The sequence below is a fragment of the Chelonia mydas genome, chromosome 13 (genome assembly GCF_015237465.2).
Source record: "Chelonia mydas isolate rCheMyd1 chromosome 13, rCheMyd1.pri.v2, whole genome shotgun sequence".
NCBI lineage: Eukaryota > Metazoa > Chordata > Testudines > Cheloniidae > Chelonia > Chelonia mydas.
The window spans coordinates 12,499,474-12,526,265 of NC_051253.2; the positions used below are offsets into that span (position 1 = coordinate 12,499,474).

The 26,792-nt window shown below is 43.0% G+C and overlaps 1 long non-coding RNA gene across 2 annotated transcripts; it reads left to right on the plus strand.

Moving 5' to 3' along the window:
* The first annotated feature begins 7,038 nt into the window (after positions 1–7,038).
* LOC122462656 lies at positions 7,039–21,261 on the plus strand. Of its 2 annotated transcripts, XR_006285349.1 has the most exons (4): positions 7,039–7,168; positions 14,186–14,355; positions 16,922–17,162; positions 19,782–21,261. It is a non-coding gene; the product is annotated as an uncharacterized LOC122462656 (long non-coding RNA). The 2 variants fall into 2 exon arrangements; XR_006285350.1 differs by lacking the exon at positions 19,782–21,261 and having other exon boundaries at positions 7,039–7,178; positions 16,922–18,485.
* Positions 21,262–26,792: the final 5,531 nt, after the last annotated feature.

The window sequence follows — 26,792 nt, forward strand, 5'->3', positions numbered from 1 at the left end:
AGAATCGATAAAACGAGTAAGATCCTATCTAATGAATGTCCCTTCTTTCACTGAGGGCCATAATATGGTCACATGTTTAAGGAAGTAAAATACAGAGACTAGATGGAGGATGATCTTAAAAAAAAAAAAAGAATGAACTTAAGTCCTTTTTCCTGCTAACTTTTAAATAAGTGCTTAATTTTGCTCACGAGTGGTTCCACTGAAGCCAATGGCAATACTCATATGAGCACGTAAGTTACACGCTTAGCTGCTCGCAGGATTAGGCCCTATGTTAATTGTCAGTTGGTTTGCTCAAATCAACCTGGTCCCAGAAGCGTCAGCTTGGGCGTCTACATGGAATGCATATACTGCTGGATTGGAGGATGGGGAGTTTGGGGGCTTGACTGTATATCACAGTGTGTGTGGACTGCCATGTAATCAGAAACATGCACTTCTCCATTTCCAATCGGGGAAGTAAAGTGATTGCAGAAGCAGTCGCACCAGTGTTCAGTGTCAACAGGCTCTCCATAGCTTCGATAAAACCTGAGTCCTGGGCTAATGGTCTTATTTTAGGCACTCTTAAAGGAAGTGGGGATTGTGGGAGCATTAACGCATCAGTCATCTTTTGCTTTGTCAGCACTTAGTTAAATCAAGCCCTGGCTGTTGGGTTTTGTTACCTTTTTAGTACTGCACATGCAATTTCAGCTGAACTGTGAAATGGAATAGGATGGTGTAGGGCCTGAATGCACTTGTTGGTTTGGAGTTCACCTTTTTTCCCCTTTTAAAGGGGGAGAGAACATGGTGCTGGTGACAGCTTCAGAGCAGGGAGTATCAACATATAGCACATGACAAAGTGGTATGAACTTTGACTTGATTAATGAAGGCAAACTGTTCAGTGCTGGTGGATTTATTCCTAGGTTATTTGCCACCAATGTGTCAGATCATGAGCTCTTCTGAAAAATCCAGCAGCTTATTTTGGTGCCTGATTGGTCGTAGAGTTCTCTTGCAGATGTTGGGCCCACGGACTAGATAGACTTTAACAGCTGGTTTTCCTAACAGCAAGGCTGTTTTATTTCTGAAATAAAAAAAATTCAGTTGCACCACTCATTCCAGGTTAGGGTGAGCAGACAGCAAGGGATGCGGGTCAGTAGGCGCCTATATAAGACAAAGCCCCAAATAGCAGGACTGTCCCCATAAAATTGGGACATTTGGTCACCCATTCCAGGTACAGCCTATCCGCACTTTTTGTTTCACATTACTACTGAGAAGTCAACTGTAAAAGCTGGTGCAGTACTGTACACACATACCAGGCACAGAACATGTAACTATAAATACTGATAGGGAGTCTGGTCTACACAGCCTCAGGCAGGGGGCGATGTGGAGAAGTAGATGAGAATGAGAGCACAAACTCTCAGAGTTGCTCAGAGTGCTTGGGGTGAGGGGGGGGATGCACTCTCCCCTGTCCATGACAATGGTGCAGATCTACCTCAGGTACTTCTTTAGCTCCCCTTAATGTAGTGCCTAAGTGCCTCCCAAACTTTATCCTCCCAAACCCTTGAGGTAGGGCAGTGCTATTATTCCCCCTTTCACAGAGGCACAGAGAGGGTAAATAACTTGCTCGAGATCACACAGTTCTCTCCCCCCAGTGCACAGCTTCTGTTCTGCAAGCAAGTGCAAAGAAGGGGACAGCAGGGTATCTCCAGCAGCACAGCAGGGTGTGGAGGTTGTTTGCCAGTGTAGGGGATACATTCAGGGTACATCTACATGGCAAACAAAAAAACAAGACACCATGGCCCGGGTCAACTGACTTCAGCTCATGGGGCTCATGCTATGGCACTTTAAAATAAGCAGTGTAGATGTTCAGTCTCAGGCTGGAGCCTGACTCCAAGATCTTCCCCCACCCAGGCCCCCTCCCAGGTTCCAGACCCCGGGCTCCAGCCTGAGCCCAAATGTCTACACTGCATTTTTAGCCCCGTGGCATGATCCTGAGTCAGTTGACTCCATGACCCTCCACCCTTTCACAGTCCCTTTGCAGGGCTTATTAGCTTTGACAGTTTCCTCTCTGCTCCTTGGTGGCTGCTGGATACAAACTTTGTGATGCTCTGGGGAGTGCAAGCAACTCTGGGCCATATGACACCAGACTTCCAAATGCTTCAATACAAGAGCAGCTATGGCCAAGCGTAGCTGTTGATAGAGCTACTGGGCCTTGTGACGGTGCAAAGACCACTGGTGGGTTGTAAGCAGTGAAGGAGACTTGGGGTTAGCGTAGGGTCATCAAGATGGGCGGGAGGGGGACAGATGGAGTGGAACTATTGAAGGGTCAAGGAGAAGGTCATGGAGGGAGCTTCAAAAAGCCAGGCATGCACCCAGCTCTCTTGGTACTTATCTAAAGCAAAGTCAACTTCCAAACCTTTTGATGTTTGTTTGCCCAGCACTAAATTTCACATTCATCTCCGCGTGGCACGGCTCAGGAATTTTCCAGCTCCTAGGGTGCTGTGGCAAGTCCTAACCACTGCTGTGGTTTGAGTACACTTGTAGCCATGCTGCTTTTAAAAATGTGGCGGCTTGACCACTTACCCAGAGAGCAGGCGAGCCAGACCGTTCGCTTTCTTTGGAAAACCACGTAACCGCTTAGAGTAGCCTTGGATGGAATCTACCCTTCTGCATATTTACTTTGTGTACAGAGCACAACGGCTTGATTTTTTTCATTACCACTAACCTGGGTGAGGTTCTAGACTTGTTATACAGGTACAAAACCCATTACAGTCAATAGTAGTAGTCTCCCTCCCCCTGAAATGGACACATCCATAGAATCACCTCTACACACAGGTGCATGTAAACCCACCCCAGTACTGACAACTCTTCTGCTTGTATTGCGAGTCTCAATATTTGAGGTTTTCCTTAAAGCCCCAGCTCCTGCAGTCAGGTGATTATGTGAGGATCTGAGGTTTTGTTTCAGTTTGCGTTTACCCTTCAGGACTCCTAGAAGGATCAGGAACAATGCTGTATGCAAGATCACCAGGAAGTGAGCCTGTTGGTGCCTAAAATTGCCCTTTCCCACATTTGGATTCAGAATTACAAGAGCCTTCAATAAAGTTTTACTGCCTTACTGGAATAACTAATGAACAAGTAATTGGAGCAGGGGGACTGAATCAGGGGGTCTCCCACCTCAAAGGTGGATGTCTTAACCACAGAACTAGAGTCATTCCTGTTCTCTCCCAATGGCTATTTTAATATCTATCCACAGTGGAACAGTCCCTAGGCCAGCAACAGACTATGTAGCCCTGTGATTAGGGTATCCACCTGTGAGTTGGGACACCCTGGGTCCGCTCCAGCCCCCTGCTCCAATCGCTCTCTTTATTCACAGTGCAACAGGAGGGACTGACAGAGTCCAACATCAGTGTCCCATAACTCAGTGGTTAGAGCACTCAACTGAGATGTTACAAATCCCTGTTCAACACCCCATACGTGGGGGAGCGAAAGGGGACCTGAACCTGAGTTTCCCTCATCCCAGGTGAGTGCTCTAACCACTGGGCTAACAATTATAAAGTGAGCACTGCCACCAACATCTTCCCCCATTCCCGCCATTTTGTGTGGAGTGATAGGCACCTAAGCCATCTGATTCCAGGCAGTTTGTGGATCCTGAGTGGAGCTAGGCGCCTCCTTGCAGCCCAGGCTTAGGCACCTCTCTCTGAGAGAGAGGGGCAGGGCTTAGCCCACACACAGATCTGCTAAATCCCAGGCCACTCCCTTGCCCACAAGGCCATCCTTCACATCAGACACACTGACTGAATACCTTCTCCTACTGTAACATCACAAGCCCTTTTCCCACATGAAGAAACCTGTGAGGTTCCACATTACAAAATCAATAACTGATTAAATTACAGTTTTTCCCAGTTCAAACTGAAGAAAAAAAAATTCCTTGATTTTTTGCAGCAATTGATAATCATAGTGTCCCATACTTTAAATCCATGTCTACAGCGTCTGCCTTTAGTGCTTCTTTCTGTCTGCTTTGGTTATAATCAAACCCAACACATAAGAATATTTTGTTACCAGTTTTACACTGGGGTAATTCTGGTGTTGTTAGAGGATTAGCTCCTAATTTACCCTAGTGCATGTGATAGCAGCTTCACGCTGCAGGTATCTTTTGAAAATTGAATAAGGATTTGCCAAATTCAGTATGAAGTTGGGTTGTGAATCGAGAAAGCGGGCCCATTTTTGCTTACAATGCAGCACAGTTGTGGGCCTAGTGTTGTAGGCTTGCACTTATGGAGTCAGTCCTCTGTATTGCTATGTTCCCTACCTTTCAGGGAAGGCTGCTAATCCCCATCCCGCCCTCAAATCTTCCTTAACGCACAAGTGGCAGGAAGAACCATCCTGTATCCTTTTTGCAGGGATTGACATTGGTCCATTCTACACAGGTTTGCTTGTATTTCACGTTCACCAGAGCCAAGTCTCTTCCAGAAAGAGCCCCTTTCTCCCCAAGACACCCGCAGCTGCCCCCTCTGGGACTTAAATTTCATAGTCTCCTGATGAGGATGGTGCCCTGATATCCCCTTCCTCTGTCTGTGTTTCCTCAGCTTTGGGGGGATGGGGGGAAACAGGCCCACAACACTCAGAGCAGTAAATGGGCCATTTAGGGAGGGGAATTTTCTTGTTCTCCTGAAGAAACGAGCCCAGTGATTTATTTGGAGAGAACTAACTAGTTCAGGTAACAGACCAGGCTAATTTCCTGAGATTTTACCCTTCTGATCCCTTCATTTTCTTAACCCATTTACTTGATTCCATTTACATAAAGAGAAGCACCATCAGAAAACACTTGTGGTGACGGGAGTGGAATTTCTCGGTAGAGTTTATTTTAAGCGACGCATTTAGAATATCTAGATAGCCACGGAGCTATATATAGATATGGCTAAATTACAGAAAGAGCCCCTATACTTCTGAAAACCACAATGCCACAAGGACAGATTATATGAATTATGGTCATTACTGAAATTGCTAGCTAAAGAAGAAACATCCAGACACCATACAAGGCCCTAGCAGTTTGACTGTAGGAACCACTATAATTACACAAAGTATTTTAAACTGGGCCAGTACAAACAAGACCTGGAAATGGAAAATACCATGCTAGTCATTACGTCTGAAGATTAATGGCAGACATGGAAGTGCATTGAACTAGTTACTCATGCCCAAGCAGTGGGTACGAAGTCATATTCATCACCTTTGACTACCTTGGACTACCGCAAAAGAGATATTTCCATAGCATCACCCACAATACATTGTGCTTTCAGCTGACATTTTTTGGGCAGTCTTTCCAGGTGAACTCAATCACGAGCAGAGATGCACTGTATCCTTGACTGAGAAAGCAGCAGTGGCACTAACTTCATGAGCTCCAAGAAAGGTACAACATGCAAAGACAACAATAGAGACCATGTCACACAGTTCTTAGCTGGGAGTTTCCACCTTTCTGACAATCTGCATGGAACAGCCCATTAGGAATTAGAAATTCAGTGGTAAGAGGGCTCCCAAAGTGCTTGGTGGTTTGGCCCAGAACGGCCCTCAGTGGTCCTTCTTTTTATAGCTGCTTGGAATTTTTCCATGCAGAAGTTTTCCAGATCCAAAACTAATTTCATAGACAGAATTTGTCATGGGAATAGGGCAATTTCCTCAAATATGAAGTTTTAGTTTCTTTAAAAAAAAAAAAGAAGCTTGTTTTGATACTGTGAAATGTCAAAAAATTCAGTTTCCTGACCAGCTCCACCTCTCTGTGCCTTTTCCCTGGTATATGGAGCTTCACCTCACATCCCTTCTCCAAGGCAGGCGTTAGTTGCCTCCTTAAGAGTCACTCAACTGCAGGTTTTTAATTGCCTTGGAGAGTCTATCTGGTCTGCAAAATTGGACGAACAGTCAAAATAGGAAGCCTGTTTCTTGTGATATTTCAGCCCAGGACCCTGATCCTGCAAGTTGATCCTGACAGATCAGAACAGAGACATCAGATTGCAGGGTCACAGCCCCAGTTATACACAGGAGCCTCAGAAATTCATCCAGGATACCCTGCTGCTGGTTAGCTGAAGGTGCCATGAGAACATCTGTCCTCACAACGTTTTATCACTTGTCTTCTTGGTTTCAATCTTGTAATACTATTTCTGCTGTAATTTACAGTAATGGCCTCTAAAGCATTGTAGCTTCCATTTACTGTGATGTTTTGGGCAGTTATTTTAAAACAATGTAATTTTTTTAAAAATGGGGGCATGTAAGATAAAGCTTACCTCTCCAAAATCAGGTGCAGAACCATCACTCAGCTTCTTCCAGCTCTTTCAGCTTCACAGAGTCTTTCCCACCATGGTAGGATGATTCGGGTGGATAATTTTAGTGGTTTGGCCCTCCAGATAGAGGAAAAGTCCTTCCACTTCCAGGATAAATAAAGTCCAACACAGTAAATCTTTGTCCCTCAACAAAGCACAGCCTTCATCTCTCAGCACTGGGCTCCACTGAGCCACCTCTGCCCGCTACAGGCTAAGCCGTTCAGAAGTAATTTTTTCCCTCAGTGCATGACTCCAGGTTCTTCACTACAGTCCTCTGTTCAGGGTCCCAACCTTCAGCCCCAGCTGGCAGGGATTTACAACAGTGTTTTGCCCCTCCTTCACTAGTGACAATCAGCTCACTTCCTCCAGGTAGGACAGCTGATGTATAAGGGAGCCCATGCCCTGGCTCACATGCTCTGGCCCCAAGGAGAAAACTGATGAAACAGCCATCCACATCCACCTCCAGATTTCCATTCCCTCCACTTTTTGCCAGGGCTAATTCCTACATTGCCTTGCCAGCCAGCAGGCATGCATCCCAGGCCTTACATCTGGCCTTCCAAGTTCCCTCTCAGCAGAGAACAACACCAGGCCTAGCCCAGACACCAGCCTCTGTAGAGCTTCCTGTCCTCCCAGGTGGTCTGTCCAGCTCCCTCACTGCAAGAAATCACCAACAATCCTTGCCCAGCCACTAGAAAACCACCATCACTGTTATCTCCTTCTGCTGCTAAGCCTGCCAGGATCTGTCTTTTATCATGTTTACCTCATCCCAGCAGGCTTTGCTGCTATCCCTTAGTCATGTGATCTGGAGGGAATGGGGGAAATCAGCACAGGTCTAAGCTGGGAATTGAACCTCCTAAAGCTACAGCTTACCCTCTGACAGGGTGGTGAGTACTAGTAAGCGCACAGCACTGCAATAATTTATATAATGGTAAAGAAATGCTAGCTGAGATTTGAACCTCAAAAATCACAGGAACGTAGGACTGCAAGGGACCTTGCTAGGTCATCTAGTCCGATTCCCTGCACTGAGGTGGGACTAAATATGATCTAGACAATCCCTGACAGGTGTTTGGCTAACCTGTTCTTAAAAAACACCAATGAAGGAGATTCCACAACCTCTCTAGGTAATTTGTTCCAGTGCTTAACTACCCTGACAGGAAGTTTTTCCTAATGCCTAACCTAAATCTTCCTTGCTGTAATTTAAGCCAATTAGTTCTTATCCGGTTCTCAGTGGTTAAGAGAAGCAATTTATCACCCTCCTCTTTATAGCAACCTTTTACATACTGGAAGACTGTTATGTCTCCCTCAGTCTTCTTTTCTTCAGACTAAACAAACCCATTTTTTTCAATCTTTCCTCATAGGTCATGTTTTCTAGACCTTTAATCATTTTTGTTGCTCTTCTCTGGACTTTCTCCAATTTGTCCACATCTTTCCTGGAGCGTGGTGCTCAGAAGTGGACACAATGCTCCAGTTGAGGCCTAATAAGTACTGAATAGAGTAGAAGAATTATTTCTTGTGTCTTGCTTATAACACTCCTGCTAATGTTTCAGTTCAGGTTTGGATCAGTTCATATTTGGAAAAAGCAATAAAGCTGAGGTCCTGACCAACTCATTAAAGAGGTCACCAGATTTCTGCAAGAATAGGGATGTCAGCCCCAGTATTCTGGCTAAATTCCACTTTCGGTAATTAGAGTCTCCCAACTTAAAATTAACTTTGTAGATTTAGTTGGATGTAGTTTCTTTTTTACTCCCTGTCCTACATTGCTGAGCATTGTTGAATAGTTGGTGCCAGAGTTTAAGCATGTAGTTGCGTTTGCAATTGCACACCTGGTTGTGTATGCTTAATTTGCAACAATTGAGTGAATGGAGATTTCAGCCATTTGCATTCATCTCTGTGGTAATTTTATGTGAGAATTATATGTGGAATTGCACGTGCTTTTCAACAGGCACAATTGCATACCTAAGCTTCTGAAAATCTGGCCCTTGCTGTCGTTCGTCTTCATTGTCGATGCATTCAGTGATGGTGGCAATAATTCCTCTTTTTATGGTTAGTAGTGTGTTTGGGATACTTTTTAGTAAAAGACACTAGGTAAATGGGAGTCACTGTTATTCAATGAGAATTGGTTTTCTTGCCACTAGTAAAGGCAAATCTTACAATCCCTTTGCTGACCAGGATTGTTCTTGAGATATTCACCTGCCAAGTTTTCTGATAAGTGCTAAGGTCCCAAATCTGCAAGGAGGGCAGTGGGACTAATCACATGGTTAAACACATGTGTAAGTGTTTGTAGGATTGGGGCCGCACCTTGGAAAGCTGGAGCTAACACTAGTCGCACTGTCCTTTTCTTTTATATTCTCAGAAAATATGATTGTGGGCTGCATTATCTTTCACCCACTTCTAGATCAGCCTACTGTGTGCTTCCTCATTTTCCTTTAGATCCAGAGCTTGTATGATTAGGGTTACTTTGATGAGGTCTTTGTCATTTTTGCATCTGGATTCCACATTTAGGAGTTCCGTACTTTGAGGTCTAGGGGGATAGAGTGTCAGTTGTATTCTGGTTATGAACTGCTTAACTATTTGTTCACCATGTTTCCCAGCGCCTGTCTTATGGTGCACTATGGATTGGCTTACTCCTAGGTAGACCAGCTTTTCCAGAGCTGGAAGCTGCTTTTTATTTTTTAAATTGTAGCTTTGTGAGTATAAAGAGTGAAAATCCCAGATATCATTTCAGCAGATAATGAATACAATAGGAAGAGTGTTTCCAGTGCTCTTATACAAACTGCTGTTGCACCAAGCAACACCTCACCTGTTCACAGTAGTCTTCTTTAGCGTGGTGTTTATGAATCCAACAAGTTAAGCAAGAAGACAAGAGGGAAGACCTGGGTTCTGGTCTTGACTCTTTCACTGATGCACTGTATGGGCAAGACCCATTGCCTCCCTGTGCTTCAGTTTCCCCTCTATAAAATGAAGGTAACAATACTTTCCCATTTCACAAGGACGTTGGGAGACTATGCTATTTAATTAATGTTTTAAAGCCCTTTGGGTTTATCTGACAAAAGATGCTATTGTAAGTACAAAAGTATTAGTACAGTACTGTGTGTAGTAATTGGACACTACTGTTGTGAGTATGAAATTGCTGACAAATAATCACGTAGCACCAAAAAGCACTGTAAGCTGTTTAAGAAGGAAAGACTAACACCCAATAAGCCAGGAGCCTGGTGAGAAATAACTACATCCATCTGGTGAGTAATTAGCCATGAGGCCAAGCGTCAAGTGTCTCTAGGCACTGGTGCTGGAACTAGGAGTGTTGGAGGTGCTGCTGCACCCCCGGGCTTGAACTGGTTTCCATCATATACTGGGTTTACAGTTTGGTCCAATGGCTCTCACCACTGCCACTCTACAAATTGTTCCAGCGCCCCTGTGTGTAGGTCCTGATTAGTACAGTTATCTCACAGTGATAACCTCACTCCCTGGAATATGTCACATAAACAGTGGCATTTGGAAGGAAAAATTCAGACATGCTCAAACATTCCAAACCATTTGGCTGCAGTCCAATAATCCCACTGGTCCTCAATAGCCAATGAGGATACTTTCTTTGTTATTTAAATTGTTAAATTGCTTTCTCCAGATATTTGAAATGTGTCACATTCTGTAGCCTGGCAAGCTCAGTCATGAGTGCTTCCCAAATGTAGAGATGGCCAAGGAGTGATGGCTCGTCTCATTTTTATTAGTTTTATTGAAAAGGGAGCTGGTACAGTGGTGATGGTCAGTCAACATTTGCCAACAGTTATCATGCTGTGATGTCAGAGCCACTGCAATAATTGGTATTCTAAGGATGGGGGAATATATGATATCTTAGAGACCGCTGGGTAAGTAAGCATTAGTGAATGATAGCTTTTTAAATGGTGACAACAATAGACTTGATCTTCATTTACCGTAGGGTCTTTTTACGCTGCCAAAATGGTGTAAAGGGGCCAATGCATAAATGATAATAAGAAACTTTATGCTCATTCAAATTGGTGCAACCCCGTAGTATGGAGAATGGCCATGCTGACTGAGTGGGTGACATTTCCTTGTTGAATGTGTCTTTTCCAGGCAATGGTTGTAGGGTTGGTATCCATATCATGGCATGTATAAATATTAAACAAATATGGAAATTTCACCTTTGCTACCTTTGGGCTTGTAGTGGGGCCAGTCCTTATTAGTTTAGCGACCACATGTATGATGGAATTCTAATGCTGCTTTATGCCTGAGACACAATGAACCAAATTCAGCCCTGAACTAAACAGATGTATAAACAGATGGTGTCCAAATCCCACTCTTAACACAAAACACAAATGGATATTGTCCAAACTTCTCCTTTCCTCCCTTTTTTAGGATCTGCCTTTATTCTTAATTCAAGTAACAAACCCTAAAGCAGGAAACAAACATAAACCTTAGCTTCCAAACTCCATTTGGAGCTGCTTATCCTGAGGTCTTCTTGAACCGTCTTTTGACTCTCTCTTGCCTCAGAGAGACACTTAGCCTTTTACATTCTTGATTGGAGCTCATGAGACAGAGAGAGGGTTACAGCTATTCTGCTATTATACCCCAATTAAACTTCCTTCAGCCTGTATCAAGATCAGCTTCCACTGAAAACCCTGGGAGTAGCTCTCACTTATGCCAGGGTGGAATTTAGCCCACACATTTCTAGCAATATATGTTTTATCTGGAGCTTAGTGAAATGCGGCTTTTTTGCGGAGTGGAATTTGGGGAGTGGCAAATTACAGCTGGCTGACATTTTTTCTTTAGGACATTTGTTTCCATGAAAAATGATTTTCTGACCAAAATGAACTTGTTCAATTTTGTCAACATTTTCTGATTTTTTTAAATGAAAAAAATGGAATTTGAAAATGTTTCAGTAAAAATGTTCAGTTTTCTGTAAAAATGTATTTGTTTGTTTTTTCAATGTTTTTAACCAAAAATAGTTGTCAAAAATTAAAGAATTTTAGGTTTGGGGTGTTTTTTTTTTTTTTTATCAGAAACAAAAATTTTCTAGAGAAATTTTGGATAAAATACCCAATTTTTGCTTTTCCAAAATTTCCTGCTGAAATCAAATTTACGTTTTTTCTACCAGCTTGCCATAGAATACACCATTAAGATCCACCACTGCTGCAGGCTTCAGGCACTTGGTTTGAACAAAAGAAAATGAGCAAAAGTAGTAAGGTGGAGAAGTGGGCTGGGGGCCAGGGCCTGTGGGTACATTAGTAGAGAGGCTATTTTTACACATTTTACCAAAAATGTTACCTCATGTTTGGTTCAATTTGGGGATGGGAGAAAGCTCCAACTGGGTCTTAAACTGATTTGAATGATTTGGCCTGATTTATCCATTTATAGAAACCATCAGGTGTGTCTAGGGCAAAGAAATTGAAAATGGAGGGTATGTAAGCTGAGAAGCCAGTTATTGCTGTAAGATGCAACTTGGACTGTGATTTACTCAAAGTGCCTGAAGCCCTGCACAAGACGTACTGAGTATCCGGAAAATTTAAGAACAAGGAGATCTAACAGACTGTTAAATAGGCTCCCAGGGACTAGATGACCTAACAGGACTTTTCCATCTCTCCTTTCCATCGTTCTGTGATACTGAGCTGGAATGGACCTACATGATCTGCACAGTTTCCTACTACCCCAGAATGTTACTAAATTCCCATTTGTCCAAAAATCTTGACAATGCTTTGAAACTTGTCTTGTTTTCTCTAATTCCATCCAGGAAACATTCATATTAGTACCAGCAGATACTGCCCACACACACATCCAAAAAATTAGAGGGTACTGCAAAAATGAGTGTTTCTAGTGGTCAGATTAGCTGCGGATGGAAGTAATTCAAGATGCATTAAAATCTAACAGACTGTGATTGTCTAGGGGCATTATCTTGCAATATAGCACTTCACTTTAGTTCTTCAGAGATACTTCTTGGAATCTTTTCAATCGCTCTTCTGTTTAAAATATGTGCGAACTTTCAGACATTTCTATCCCATGTCAAAAGAGAATGAGCTAAAAGTTCGTCAATAGCCTGTGGCAATGTCTTGATGGAGAAAGCTGAAGTCATTTCTTAAAGCCATTACTTACTAACTATCATTATTGTGTAAATGTTCAGAGAGTGCAAGAGAGCAAAGATCTGCTCTTAATTAATATGAACCTGGGTTTCTAATTGGCCAACAGTTAAATCTACCAAGTTGCCCCATTCCTTTAAATATACAGAAGCCTGGCTTCCTCCAGTCTTGTCAAAGTTCTAGTAAGTATTACTGTGCCCTCTTAACTCACCACCAGCTTTCCTAGTTAGTTGGTCAGTTACATTTTCTATTTAAAAATAAGTTCTTTCTCCCCCTCCTGCAATCTGGTTATAATTACTGGTTACTGCCACCCGCAGACTGATAAACTTATAACAGCTGCACTGCAGGAAATCACCTCCAATTCAACCCTGATGTTGTATGGATGTCTTTAGTTAACGTAAATAGGCTTTTAACATTCATTTTTGTTTTTGTGCAAAACACCTATCATTAATTTTGACTTGAGAGATCAAACAGTTAACAATGTGTTGATCCTCACTTACTTTCAAGTGATGTATTGTATCATTTCTGAGAGTTATGAGGGGTTGATACTTTCTTTTACTAATGCATCAAAGTTGATAAGTGAGCGGGGTAAACCGCGTCCTGGGAAAGGAAGCTATTAACAGCTATACTCTGAAGGTTCTGAGGGCCACATTGCATCATAGCTCTTGGGTTTATTGAACGTGAACTTTTTTTTTTTTAACCAAAGGAAATGAGTTTCTATAATCCTCTGCTTTGAGCTACATCCTCAGTGGGGTAATGAAAAATGACCTACGCCATTAGATAGCACACTGCTTTACACAACATCGATCTTCACAAGACTGAATGCAATTTAATTTGCGCTTTTTCTTTTCCTTAATGGTGAACTGCAGGCATCCACAATGAATTTATTTATCACAAATCTACAAGGCACTAGGACAGAATGGGGAAAAGCTCCAGTTTAACTCAGCACAGTAAGAAAGCAATCCCAGAGAAAATGACCAACATTGAAATCAGGGAGAGCAGAACATTTTTATAAGGAAGATCTTGAAATGGTGGTTTCATACATACATTGCAAGCAAGGCAAATGGGTTCCAAGAACAAGGCATCTGCTTCCTTAAAAACTTTTTTTTTGGGGGGTGGGGGTGGGGGATTTGTATGTGAATTGGGCATGTTGAGTGATTTATGGAACCATTAAACATACACTAAATCAATCTCAATCTCTATTAGGGGGGCAAAAAAGCAATGTACTTTAAAAAAGGCCCCCAAGCTAAATTTCTGAACCCAAGGTCTGACATTGCAAGGCAAATGCCCTTGGTACTTTGGGGGATGTAATGTGAACTCAGTCAATTTGGATGTGATCGTTTTTAACGTTCCATGAATCTAGCAAAATGTGTATCCAATTAACTACCACGAACGGACCGTATTTATAAAATAATACTTATGCGGTCAGGCTGCACTTTTCCCAATCATGTCTGCACTCAGTTCAGGTTGCAGATTGCGTGTGTGTGTCTGAGATTAAATAAAGACAAACATCAGTTTTACGCTAGCCTGTACTGGCACATTAGAGTGTTTAGGCGGTAGGATTGTGAAAATTAAATACTTTCTATTTTGCTTGGTGGACCTATCATATTCTGACACAGGAGCTTGTCCTTTAATTAAGGTTGCTCGCTAAGTTCAGACACAAGTGATGCAAAGTATGCACTTGGAAGTCATAATTTCTTAATGCTGCTTTGGATCTGAAGAACATTGTAAAAATTGTCTGATGTATTTAAAGGAAATATGCACAATTTATACGTGGTAACAACCATCCCAACTGCTTTCTCTTTCTTTTGCTAGTTCATTTTTAAGCCCTGTACTGGGAGGTCCTTCTCGAGTGCAGCCAGAAAGAAGTTTTATGAGCTGCAGGCCTGCATGCTTGATGCCTTGCCTATGCAAAACGAGGATGAAATTCACAAGGAAAGAGGCCAACTGCATTTTATTAACCTAGCTGTTTTCTTCTTGTCATGGTAAGCATTGGAAACTCCGTAGCAAGAAAATTGTAAAACTATAGTTTGCTACAGTACATTCTCCCAGCTATGTGTGTGTGACTGACACTGATAACTTCCGTTAACACGAACGGACAGGTGTGGGGACAGCCTGAGAGCTGGTGGAGAAATAAGAACATTGCTGCAGAATGTTTTGCAAACGCAAGAGCATTTTCCATCCCACCACATTTGGTAACTGCCTTTTTCGTTTTCCAAATATTCTGCAGAATAATAAAAAAACCCAAATATTTCAATTTCAAAAATCAAATAAAAATCAGAATCATTGTTCTGATTTCAAAACAAATCTGAAATCTGCCAATTTCATAATTGAAAAAAAAATCAATTTTCAAAACAGAAGTGGAAATGCTACAGCAACCATTTAAAAAATCCTGTCCCCACTGATGTCACCCTCTAGTGGCAGTGATGGGAAAGGAAGGAGAGAGGGGAAATAGATTATATTAGAAAGCACAGATAGAACAGATAGGCTAGCTGAAATGAGCCAAGGGTCAGATGGCATTAGCCCAGTGAATACCTAACACATGGGAGGAGTTTTGCCTTCATGAATATTCATTAAACCCCACCAATTGGAGGAGGGGACACCCCAGAGTTCTAAGCCCCCTGACTCATGCAGTAGAATGTTCATATTCAAAGAGACATGGAAAGAAACAGACATTAAATGCAGGAGGAGTGTGTGACTCTTCTCTGGCTTCCTAAGTAAAGCCACTTTCTCACCAAAAGGAAACCATGGGAACACCCTGCAGGAGAGCCTTGCACAGAAAATGGCCAATTCACCTCCCATCCAGTCATGTGTGGTAGGTGTTTGGGATGTAGAGGCTTTGTATGGAATAGTGGCAAGTTCATGACACTTTGGGACAGAAAGCACAGTTTTGATTCCCTCCAATGCATGGTTGGGGTCCAAGCAGAGGAACAGGATTTTGGGGACAAGTGAGGGTAAAGGAGAAGGAAGAAGTCTGGGGTTGAATGCATTTGAATTCTGCATTCTCCTTCCCCACTCAGGAAAATTTGGCCTCTGAGGGGCAGGGCTGGGATTTTTCATTCAGGGCAGAACATGTAGGAGTGAGTCCTGATGTCCAGGAGAATGGGAATCCCAAGAGGGGCACAGTGGGGAATGGTGTTCCACTGGGGGACTGGCATGTGTAGAGGGATAAAGACCAGCCATGAAGGAGCTCTCAGCTACTCCAGTCCGAGCATCTCCTAGTAAGAGGTGCTGTAGGGAATGGTGCAGAAGAGCCAGCCATGGAAGAGCTAGTTGTGCCAGTCTCTCTCAGTAAGGAGGTACTGTAGGGAAAAGTACAGCAGTGCTGGCTCTGATGTGCTTCATTTCCAGCCACGCCCAGTAACAAGTGGTACAGGGGCACTCACTACCTGTGGAGGAGCTTGTACTTGCTACAGTCCCAGTTTCTTCTAGTAGGAAACACTCTATGGGACTATGAATGAATGATTCCTCCACAGGGATGGCTCATTGGGAACACTGTGGCTGAAGAACCTGGAACTGAGTTCCTATGGTTCTTTTATGAAAGTACAATGGCTGTGCAATACCTGTGAGCCAGAGCAGAAACTCCACTTCCCCTCAAGATGGGATGTGTACTATCAGGCATGAGGTCAATGAAGAAATTTGAGGAGGTATGACAGCATGAGGCTCCGGGGAATCCTCAGACTGGTTTTGTTTTGTGGTTTTTTTTTTTTTTTTTTTTTTTTTTTTTTTTAAAGGGGGGTGTTACATGCAGGGGAGGATTGAATGCATGTAACTCCCAGTTTGAGAGACTTGGCAGGAACTTAGGGAGGTTGCAGAGAAAGGAGTTTCAGCAGTTAAGGCAAGAGGAGAGAGCCTGGAGGAGGATTGGAGAGGGGTAGATCCAAGACAGTGAAAGTGGGGACAGTGGATTTGCTGATAAGGAAGATACAGGAGCAGAATTAAGGTTGATGGCAAGGTTACGGGCCGTGGATACAATTGGGAACTCCAAGCAGGAGCAGAAGGGATGGGTGTAGTTGTGCATCTCCCACTAAACAATGCCCGTGAACAAGCTTAGGGTTCTCACTGGGGCGCAGTGTGTGCTGGGGAAGGAGGAACAGTACTGGGCTCAGAACTGAATTAATACAAAAACTGAATTCTCTCTCACACTGAGAAAAAGGGGTTTTCCTCTCAGGCCAGGTTGTTGTCCCACTGGACAACAGCACATGCATGGCTACATGTGAGGGGTGCAGTTGGCTTTCCTCTATAAAAAATCCTCACTGGGTGTCTCTCTCTGGTCTCAGCCAATCTCCCACCAAATCCAGACTGCCTTTGAGACAGGTGAGAGAGCTGCCTGTACCAACACCAGGGAAAACGCTTCACAGTGCATCCCAGATATCTGAAGCAATGGGATGAAGAGACAGGGAAGAAGTACCCTCTCCAGTGTTGGCCTGCCTTCCACTCACCTGTTTTCATGGCCCCGCCTCTTACGTAAATGACTCAATGGTGACAGTTTGACCAACAATCTAATCAGCATTTGGAGAGAATCACTGTGCTCCCTCATTCTCTCCTTAGGATGCTGCTGAGGGACACGGACAGAAATCTCTGCCCTCACATGGCAGGATCCTGTTGAGGGGCACTGCAGCCCATACCCTGCTGACTGGATCCAGGTGGTGGGACCCACCTATGCAGGACGTGAGGTGGTACCATCAGAAGCTGCATACCATGGTATCCAGGCCCTCTTTCACGTCACGATGCTGGAGGATGACGTGCTGCTGATGACGACTTACAGTATCTGTGGGGAAAAATACAGCAGGTCAGCAAATGAGCAGGCCTTCTAGCAGTGGGGCAGGAGGCCAGCCTGGGAGCCTGAGGAGAAGTGGGTAAAAGTTATGGGCTGAAATTTTTGCAAGTTTATGTCAAAATGGTTTGTGTCAAATGGTTCATGTCAAACTCTTTACCCCTGAAAAAAATCAATGTTTCCATCTTTCAATTTGAAACACCTACCTGTTCATTGCAATATTTCCTATAATTTTATTTTCAAAAATTTACATTTTTTCCAAAACGTTCCTAAACAAAACCTTTAGTTTAACCCAAAATGATTTCTTTTTTACTTTTTGATATTCCAAAAATTGCATTTTCAGTCTGACCCAAAATAATTTTTTTCTGACATTCTGAAATTGCCAACGACCCAAAAAAATCTGTGAGGGGAAGTCTTGGTGTCAATACACTGAAGTGGAATCCTGGCCTCAGGCAATAGAATGAGTCTCCAGCTCTGCTCAGAGCCTGATCTTGCAGCTAAATTCTCACTGATTTCAGGAGTAGGATCTGTGGGCTTGGGCCGATAGAGTCTGAATCCAAGCACAGGGGGTAGGATTCTGGACATAATGACACAGGGGTGTGAAACATGCTGTGCTCAGTTATTGGGAACTTGACTCCTGGTTTTTATGGCCCTCTGGTGTAGCTGGGAGTGTGAATTCCATTACTACTATCCTGGGCTGTAGATCGCGCTGCACTGAGAGACTTGGTATATGAATCCTATAGCTAGTGCCCTAGTGGCAGACCCATTCTCATGCGTCAGCGTCATGCTTGGGTGATAAGAGGAAGCTTTGCTGAGACACATGTTGGGGAACAAGTGCTATCAGAGACCATAGCCTGGGCATCCCTCCAGCATGGGCTCTGTGGGCCTCAGAAGGCTGTCCTTGTCCAGCCAGAGTTCTGGCAGCAGCACTATGGAGAAGCCATGTTTTTTAGGAAATGTGTTGTGATAAGTGTTCTCACTGTAAGGAAAAGGGCTAGAAAATTTCCCCTGTTAAAATAGAAGCTGAGATTAATAAAGAGTTCTCTGTCCGCCCCACACAAGATACATAGAGTATTACTCACTGTGTGTTGGTGGGTGATTCCTTGTGCATAGTGATGGCTGGATCCTTATGTGTAGAACAGAGCTATTAGTGCACATTGGTGGGTGAGGTCCTTGTTTCCTCTAAGGGCTGGAGTTCTCAGTCCAAACTCCTTGGAAATTAAAGCTGGCTCCTGCACAAACTGAAGCGAATAGCAGAATTTTAATCCAATTTGGTGGGAGCTAGTTGGGACCCTAGGATGTTGCTTTCAGTGCATTAAGTAAGGGGAAGATGGAAAGGGGCAGTTATGGGTCTAGGCCTCAACTTCCCTGTAGCACCTCAGCAAAACCCATCTAAAGGAGTACAGATAGTCTGAAAATGGATTTCCTGTTGTCAAGGTTCCTTCCCCACTCTGAACTCTAGGGTACAGATATGGGGACCTGCATGAAAACCCCCTAAGCTTATTTTTACCAGCTTAGGTTAAAACTTCCCCAAAGTACAAACTATTTTACCTTTTGCCCTTGGACTTTATTGCTGCCACCACCAAGCGTCTAACAAATATATAACAGGGAAAGAGCCCGCTTGGAAACGTCTTTCCCCCCCCAAATCCTCCCAAACCCTACACCCCCTTTCCTGGGGAAGGCTTGATAAAAATCCTCACCATGAACACAGACCCAAACCCTTGGATCTTGAGAACAATGAAAAAGCAATCAGGTTCTTAAAAGAAGAATTTTAATTGAAGAAAAAGTAAAAGAATCACCTCTGTAAAATCAGGATAGTAAATACCTTACAGGGTAATCAGATTCAAAACATAGAGAATCCCTCTAGGGAAAATCTTAAGTTACCAAAAAGACACAAAAACAGGAATATACATTCCATTCAGCACAGCTTTTTATCAGCCATTTAAACAAAACAGAATCTAATGCATATCTAACTAGGTTACTTACTAAGTTCTAAGACTCTGTTCCTTTTCTGTTCCTGGCAAAAGCATCACACAGCCTTTGTTTCTCCCCCACTCCAGCTTTGAAAGTATCTTGTCTCCTCATTGGTCATTTTGGTCAGGTGCCAGCTAGCTTCTTAACCCTTTACAGGTGAAAGGGTTTTTCCTCTGGCCAGGAGGGATTTTAAAGGTGTTTACCCTTCCCTTTATATTTATGACACCTGTGCTACAAAAAGTCTTGAGATTTTTTGGGGAAAAAAAATCTCAAAATGGGAAAATCTCAAATTCAAAATTGTTTGCAAAATGAAATAAAAAACCATTAATTTGTTTTGAATCAAAATGTTTTGTTTTTGATCATTTAAAAATTTTTTTTAATCCAATAAACTTCAAAACCAAAAGTCATTTTGAAACAAAACATTGAAACTTGTCATTCGGAAACTGGCAAAGTGGAACCTCTTTCCATTTTCCAAACATTTTTTCCCCCAAATTTCTTTTTCTAAACAAAATTTCATCTGACTCCAGATGGTTTTGTGAGAAAATGCCAGTGCTATTGAATTGGCGCTTTCCAGCGGCATACTGATTGAATGCAAATTTCCCAACCAGCTCTACAAAGGAATTTAGAGCTATGGCTGTTTCTCCTTTGCCCCCACTTCAGACAGAAAATCATGTCCCGAGGACTCCCAGAGGAGGAGAAACAGCAGCTGTAGCAGTGTCTCTTCCATGCCTTCTCAGCCGAAGTCTGCTGGATGAACTTTGACCCACACCTCTTGGATCAGCAGGGCTCTGAGTTTTGCCAGGGCAGCTATTTCTTAGTGGATGCCACTGATTCTCACACCTTCACAGCTAGTAGCAAGGGTGGAGCGCGCTACATGTTCCTGGCTAATGTCTTGGTGGGTGAGTCAGTGTGTGGGAAGGAACACTACCATCAGGTAGGCCCCAGAACAGGCTCCTGGCAGGCCACACTATGACTCATGCCACAACGGGAAACCCTGTTCGCAACCCAAAAGCCATCTGAGCATCTACGTGACCTTCCACAGTATCAGTGCTATCCATATTTCCTGATCTACTACAGAATGCTCTCAGATCCCGTGAGATGGCTGACAGCACTGGAGGAGTGACCATGTCATACATAAGAGGAACCCCGTCCAGTTCTTAGCAGCTTTGCTGATCAGAGGTCCTGCCCCCAGGGAGGGTCTGCTTTCTGTCTTTCCACTCTTCACACCACTGTAAATACTCCTGACATCCCACGCATATGCACCAAGTGTGTGCGTCCCCTGTTCTGTTGCATGCAAAAACCATCCCAGCTCATTCTCAGAGAGTCCCATCCTCCACCTCCCTTCTTACTGTTGTTGCTTCCATTGGCATCATGGGTGGACACCTGTAGAATCCCGCAAGGGTGGGCCCCCAAACCCAGGTAGATGCTGTTCCCTTAGACAGTCAGAAGGGGGCACTGTTCAGTAAGAAGTGTCATCCATTCCTCTTTCCTGATCTCTCATGGGTTTTAAGGAACGTGGTGAAATTTCCATTTGTGGTCCCAAATACTACTCTCATAAAATATTATTCTTCCCTCCTCATCTCTACATCCTTTCTCACTCTGCATAAGATATGTTTATGCATAGGTCTTTGACATGGGATGTTATTAGAGCTCCTGTTTGTTACATTGATTGTTAAGTCAAATTTTACAGATCCATTTACTGCTGTTCTTTGTTGTTACCTCTTTTGCTATGCTTACTTTGGTTCAAATTCATTTGCAATCATTGTTATTGTTCTGATCCTTGCTCATCTGGACAATTTTCTGGCCTTTAATATAATTATGAAATGGGCTGAAAGAATGAGTGTCTTTATTATCCAGGACCAGTTAATTTGATCCTCCATTAAATCTACTCAAATCCTTGCACACAAATAATTTCCATTAAAAACAACAGCTCACGTGATTCACTATCCTGGTGCAAGGGACATATTTCCAATCTCCAATCTGTGCTAGCCTCCTGATTCATCTTCCTGTCTAAAACCGAACCTCACCCCCATCTTGCTTTCCCTTGTCACAATGCCACTAGAGACCATGCCCAATCCCAGACCTGCATTGCATATGGGCCAATTTACCTCTAATCTCCAAACTGCCCCTGCCTGGCCTATGTCAGAAACGAGCACTGTGTCTCAACCTCTACCTCTCCTGCCTCCTCTCTGTCATAACAAACCCTAAACCCTATCATGAGATTTCAGTTCATCAACGTTCTATGCATGAGGACATTATACAATTTACCCTTTTAAAAATAGAGGCTCCTTCTCTAAAGTTCCCACCTGGGCAGGATTCTCACTTGCGGGATTTGCGTTCCCCAGTGTGTGTGAGACAGAACTACACAAACTCTAAGGTTTTTGATCCCTAATGACACTGGTGGTAGCTGGCTGGGAAAGAAAGACAGACACTTCGTGCACTTGCTTTATTTCTGTATATTCTAGTAGCCTGTAAACCTAACAGGAAAAGTTGAGGAGAAACAAACACTTTTGGGGTCACAGTAAGGGGAGCTCCTTGGATTTGGCTGTGTCATTAAAATCTTCAGGGAGTCCCACTCAGATAGCTCTGTAAAAACAAATACAATATTTACTCTGACCTGAACCTTCATGAAAACTGTCCATAAAAGGCCATTTTGTAGAGGGAAAAAACTTGATTTCAGATGGGAGAGAGAGAAAGAGAGACTATCATACCTCCATGGGCAGAGGAACTAGAAGAGTGTGTAAACTCTGAACCTATCCTATCTGGCAGTGGCTAACTGCTATTATGTATATTGAAGCAGATCGTGTAGCTAGCTACCTATGGTTTTTCAAACTGCTGCTTTCCGCAACCCAACAAGCTTCAGAAATGAAAATGGACCTGGCCAACTCTCCTTCAGTGTGGCACTGAACTGAACTGGAACTCTGAGCCATTGGACCTTCTTCCATCCTGATTCTATCCATCACCTCCTAATCTTCTAGTCTAGGATCTAACTCAACTCTCTCTATGGACCTGATTCTGCCACCTTTGCTCACATTCATTAGCATTTTACTTTAGATGTCATCTCACTGAAATCAATCAGTGGGACTGTCTGTGTAGTAAAGGACTACCCTGTGTAAGGATTGCAGATTCTGGCCCTGTATTTCTGTGCAACACCAGAGAATGAAGGGATGCATGTAATGGACTCCTTAGGGTTACATTGTGCAGCCCTTTCTCACACTCAGTGGAAATGCTTGTGTAAGATAATGCCCATCAGCCTGAGTGAAGGCTGCACATTTTGCTCCATAGCAAGTCCCCTCAGTTGAACGAGCATTAAAGATAACAGAAGAGGAGATGCTTATTTGAAGACTGTTTTTTGTTAAGGAGGGGCTGAATCTGAAACTCTGGGTTCATTCACCCAAGCTTTGGTGAGATTCTGAGTCAGATCTGATCTACTTTTCTTGCTTTTGCTCATCTCTGGTTTTGGTCACTTCCCCGCATTGCTCCACCTCAAAGTAGCCCAGTCTAGAGTATCCAAAATTTGCCATTGACAATCCCATATGTTTTCAATCCAGCATGCATTTTTCTTGTTTTCTCTTTTGTAGCTGAGAAATAACACCCTTCCACTCCCCACCAACAAAATAAGAAATCCACCTGGGAGGTAGAATGCTCTTTCTAATTTTATTGACAGTGCTGGTGATATATAGGGTAATTTTATCTTAACAACCTGTAACAAAGGATAAGACAGTAGTTGACTTACATTCCAGACAGTAGGAGATGTTTACTCATTCTCCCAGCAGACTCTCTCATCATTCATCTCGACTTTATTAGGATGCCAGGAAACAGTAAACCTATAATTTAAGAAATGTATCACACAGGGAAGCTTTTTTTGTTTGGTAAATAAAAGGTAGCTGGAGATCTGAGATAAATTCTCTCTCTCTCTTTATTTTCCATATAACTTCTTTTTCCCCCCTCCATGGTGAATTAAAAACTCCCCAAGGTGTGAAATAACAGGCGGATGCAGATGGACACCTCCACTGAGGCCAGAAGGTGCTCTGCTAATATGTGAATTTGGCAAACCACATTACTCTCTTTAGTGTGTTTCAGTTCATACTGATCTGGCACCTGGTTAAACTCGCTGTAAATCCATCACAGTTCATTTCTGGCTACTGTCATGCTGCTCTGTAGGTTACACTGAACATAACGAGGTGCCATGTCACAAACATGTTTGCTTTCCTTGCCGTGGTAAAAGAATGTCCATTGTGACTGCAGAGACCTCTGGTTTTACTCTTTTTAACAATCACTAATGAAGGACACCTGATCCAGTTTTTCCCTCCCTCTCTTTTCCCCCCTGAGATGAGTGAAGTAAAAAGAAAAAAAAAAGTGATTTATCAATATTTTTGTTGGTGGTTTGGTCTAAATACAGGTCTTTACCCAACCAAAGCCCAAGTTAGGAAACTGGCAGGACCCAGAATCAAACTTAACCAATATAAAATGGAGCACATTGCAGCCATCCTCATCTTAAAACAGAGCTGCCACTCATTAAAAGTACAGTTCCTAGCCTCCAGTACTTCGTCTGGAGCAAAGCAAAGAGCACTGGAGCACTGTATGCTGGCAGGGGTAGTTTGTGTGGGCTGCACCTCCATATTAAAGAGGAGAGTGGCCATGGGCCATGGTTTAAAAATCGACAGGCAGCATTAGACTCAGGCACCCTGCCTCTCATTTAAGACAAGGGATCAGCCTTTTGTAGAGTTTTATTTCCAATATGGTGCAATTATTTCCACTGTTCCTGCAAATCACTTAGATGTGCCAGTCCTGTCTTTTGATTGTTAACCTATCCCCTCTGCACAAGGGATCATTTTGTGGCTGGCCTCATGCAAGGAGGGTAGAAAGCTCCTTGCGTTCTTCCAAACCTCTTGAGCACCCAGTCAGGAAAAGCTCCTAAAGCAGCAATGATATAAAGGCATTTTCCCACATTGCATGAATACTGCCTTCACTTTTTACCTACAACCTAAATAGAGACACAGCACTTTTGTTTAGCACACAGCTAAGCAAACTGGTCATGGGCATTGTGCCAAATTGAAAACTGAATTTTGATTTGAGCTTGTTCATTTTCTGTGAACATTCCAGGGCTTGAGCTTTGCGGCTACAAGTACTGGTGAAAAGTTGAATTTTGATCTTGAATTCTCGAATATTCCCCGGCAGCAAATGTCAAATTGTTCATTTCGGTGTTTCTCAGCCTTGTTAGGTTGGCGATCTCTTATTCAAAGTCAAAAATGTTCATAAGTCCCTGCCTTACCTTTATGATCAAAGTAAAAAATGTCTCTGATAACAATGATACCTGTACACAATGTGTGTGTGTGTTTCGAGACGTTAACAGAGAATACCCTGGAAGGGTTAGACGGCCTGGGGAGTGAGATTTTCTTCGCTTTACCTTATAACATTTTCAGCGCCACACGAGCCCTCTGGGGGGTGTCACAGCCTGACAGCTGAGACACACTGGACTATTTGGTTTGTAAAACCAAGAATCATTTGCCGATGAAAATCACGATTCCATTTCAAATAATGGGTACGTCTGAAAACTTCACAATCTGTTTGTGACCGTTTCTCCCTCTCCCCTTCCATCCCTTGTTCCCAGACGCATTTTCCCTTGGTTGGAAATGGTTGATCTTGGAACTGCAGCAAGCTCTACCTCCTCTGGGTGCTGCCTGCCGAAGCCTGTTCAGAGCGGCATGTCATTTCAAACAGTGTAGCGTTGTCTGATATTGTTTCCTCTCCTACGCCTGAAGCATCTTGATCAACAAATAGCTCTTTCTTCTGCCCCTCCCACAGGGCAGTATAATTAATAACATGACATTAATCTACAGCAGGATGGAACAGAATTTTGGTGACTGACAGTGGAGAAGGCCCAATATTGTTTCTCTTCTTTACACACAAGCAGAGACCTTGGTAACTGGATTTTGAGACAGAATTGTAACTGCAGTTATAGTGATTGTATATGCTAACTAGGGAGTTCTGCACACAAGTGTGTCTATTTAGATAATCACACATGGAACTACTGGATTTGTACATTCAGTTGTATTGCCATTGTTTTTGAGTAGTTTGCATCTAGATTCAGCTACTGATCTGAGTGTAAATACTTATTAACTAAAGCTCACAACAATCCCGAGAGGTAGGTGTTATATTGCACAATTTCACTGATGTGGACGCTGAGGGACAAGCTGTTAGACTAAGTAGGCCAACTCTCCACTGAAGTCAATAGAACTATGGCCACTTACACCAGTGGCCAATTAGATCCAGTGAATTTGAAGATCACCTTTTCAGAAGGTTGGCCTCCCTAATTTGCACTCACAAATCTGAGTACTTACAACTCCACCTGCCTGAATGTGCATGCAAATCTGGTGGGCAAAAGGACAAACACTCAGATACATATGCAGATCATTTATTTATTGTAGATGCAGAAGTGCAGATCCAAATTGTGCCACACTAAAGAGTAGATTGCAGTGGAGATGTTTAAGTACCTAACATCCACTGAGATTTTACACTATTTTTGTCTTTCAAAATCTCCTTCCCCATTTACAGCACCAGCAGTACAAATGCAGTGCCATGTATGAATCCCACCAAATAGGCAATGTTACTATGGTTTAGTTTTTTAACATAATGTCTGAATTGTACAGAAGAAATTGTTATTCAACTGCCTGTCACTATTTTGTCCCTACAAGTTCTACATTTCTGTGAACTTCAGGTATCTTCAGACTAACAACATGACCTGGTGGGTTAGTACATGACCGCTGGTGTAAGCAGAACTGGGTTCCACTCCTGTCTCTGTCACAGATTTGTAGTGTGACCTTGGACAATTCAGTTAACTCCTCTGTCCCCAAGTCTGAATGCCTATAAAAAGAATTTAATAATAAATACCTTTCTTGCAGGGATGCTGCGATGCTTTCTTGCAGTTTGAGGTCCTCAGATGAAAAGTAGCTATAAGAAAGAAAAGCAGCATTAATAACTGTCACTGATATAGCACTTGAATCACACCAGAGAGATAAGTATTATTATCCCCATTTTACCAATGGGAGAGTGAGGCATAGAGCACTGAAGTGATTTGCCCAAGGCTGAGGAAATAGTGAGTGTAAGAATGGGGATTTAAATTCAGTTAAGCCCATGTTGAGACCATCATCTCTTTCTGCAAAACGTCCAGCTTAATTTTCACTCTCCTGAAGTTCAGAATAATTTGGATAGAAACTTCAGAGGTGGATGTGAGCTCCTGGCTGCCTATCTGAATTGAAGCTCCAAACCTGGGGAGGTTGAACCACTCCTAAACTCCCCAATGCCCAAATGGAGTCTAAGAGAAAGAACCTACTTCAATAGACAAAAGGGAATTCTAGGGTTTGTTTATTTGTCCTTCCTCAGGGTTCATATCCTTCTTTCCCTTTGTCTTTGTTGTTATTCTGGACTACATGACACATCTAAACTATACACAGCTGAAGTGCAAGGCTTTAAGAGAACAAAAGCAAATTGAAAGTGGCAAGCATATTTAGAGCTTCTGCTTCCCTAGCAAGCTTCACTTAAGCCTTTATACTCCTGTTTACAGAGCTCTACATGAATGCCTGGCTTTGATTTGAGGGCAAACTGCTCCATAAACCCATAAATATCTGAATTTAACCTTCACCTTTCCTCTTTAACCTTCACTCCTGC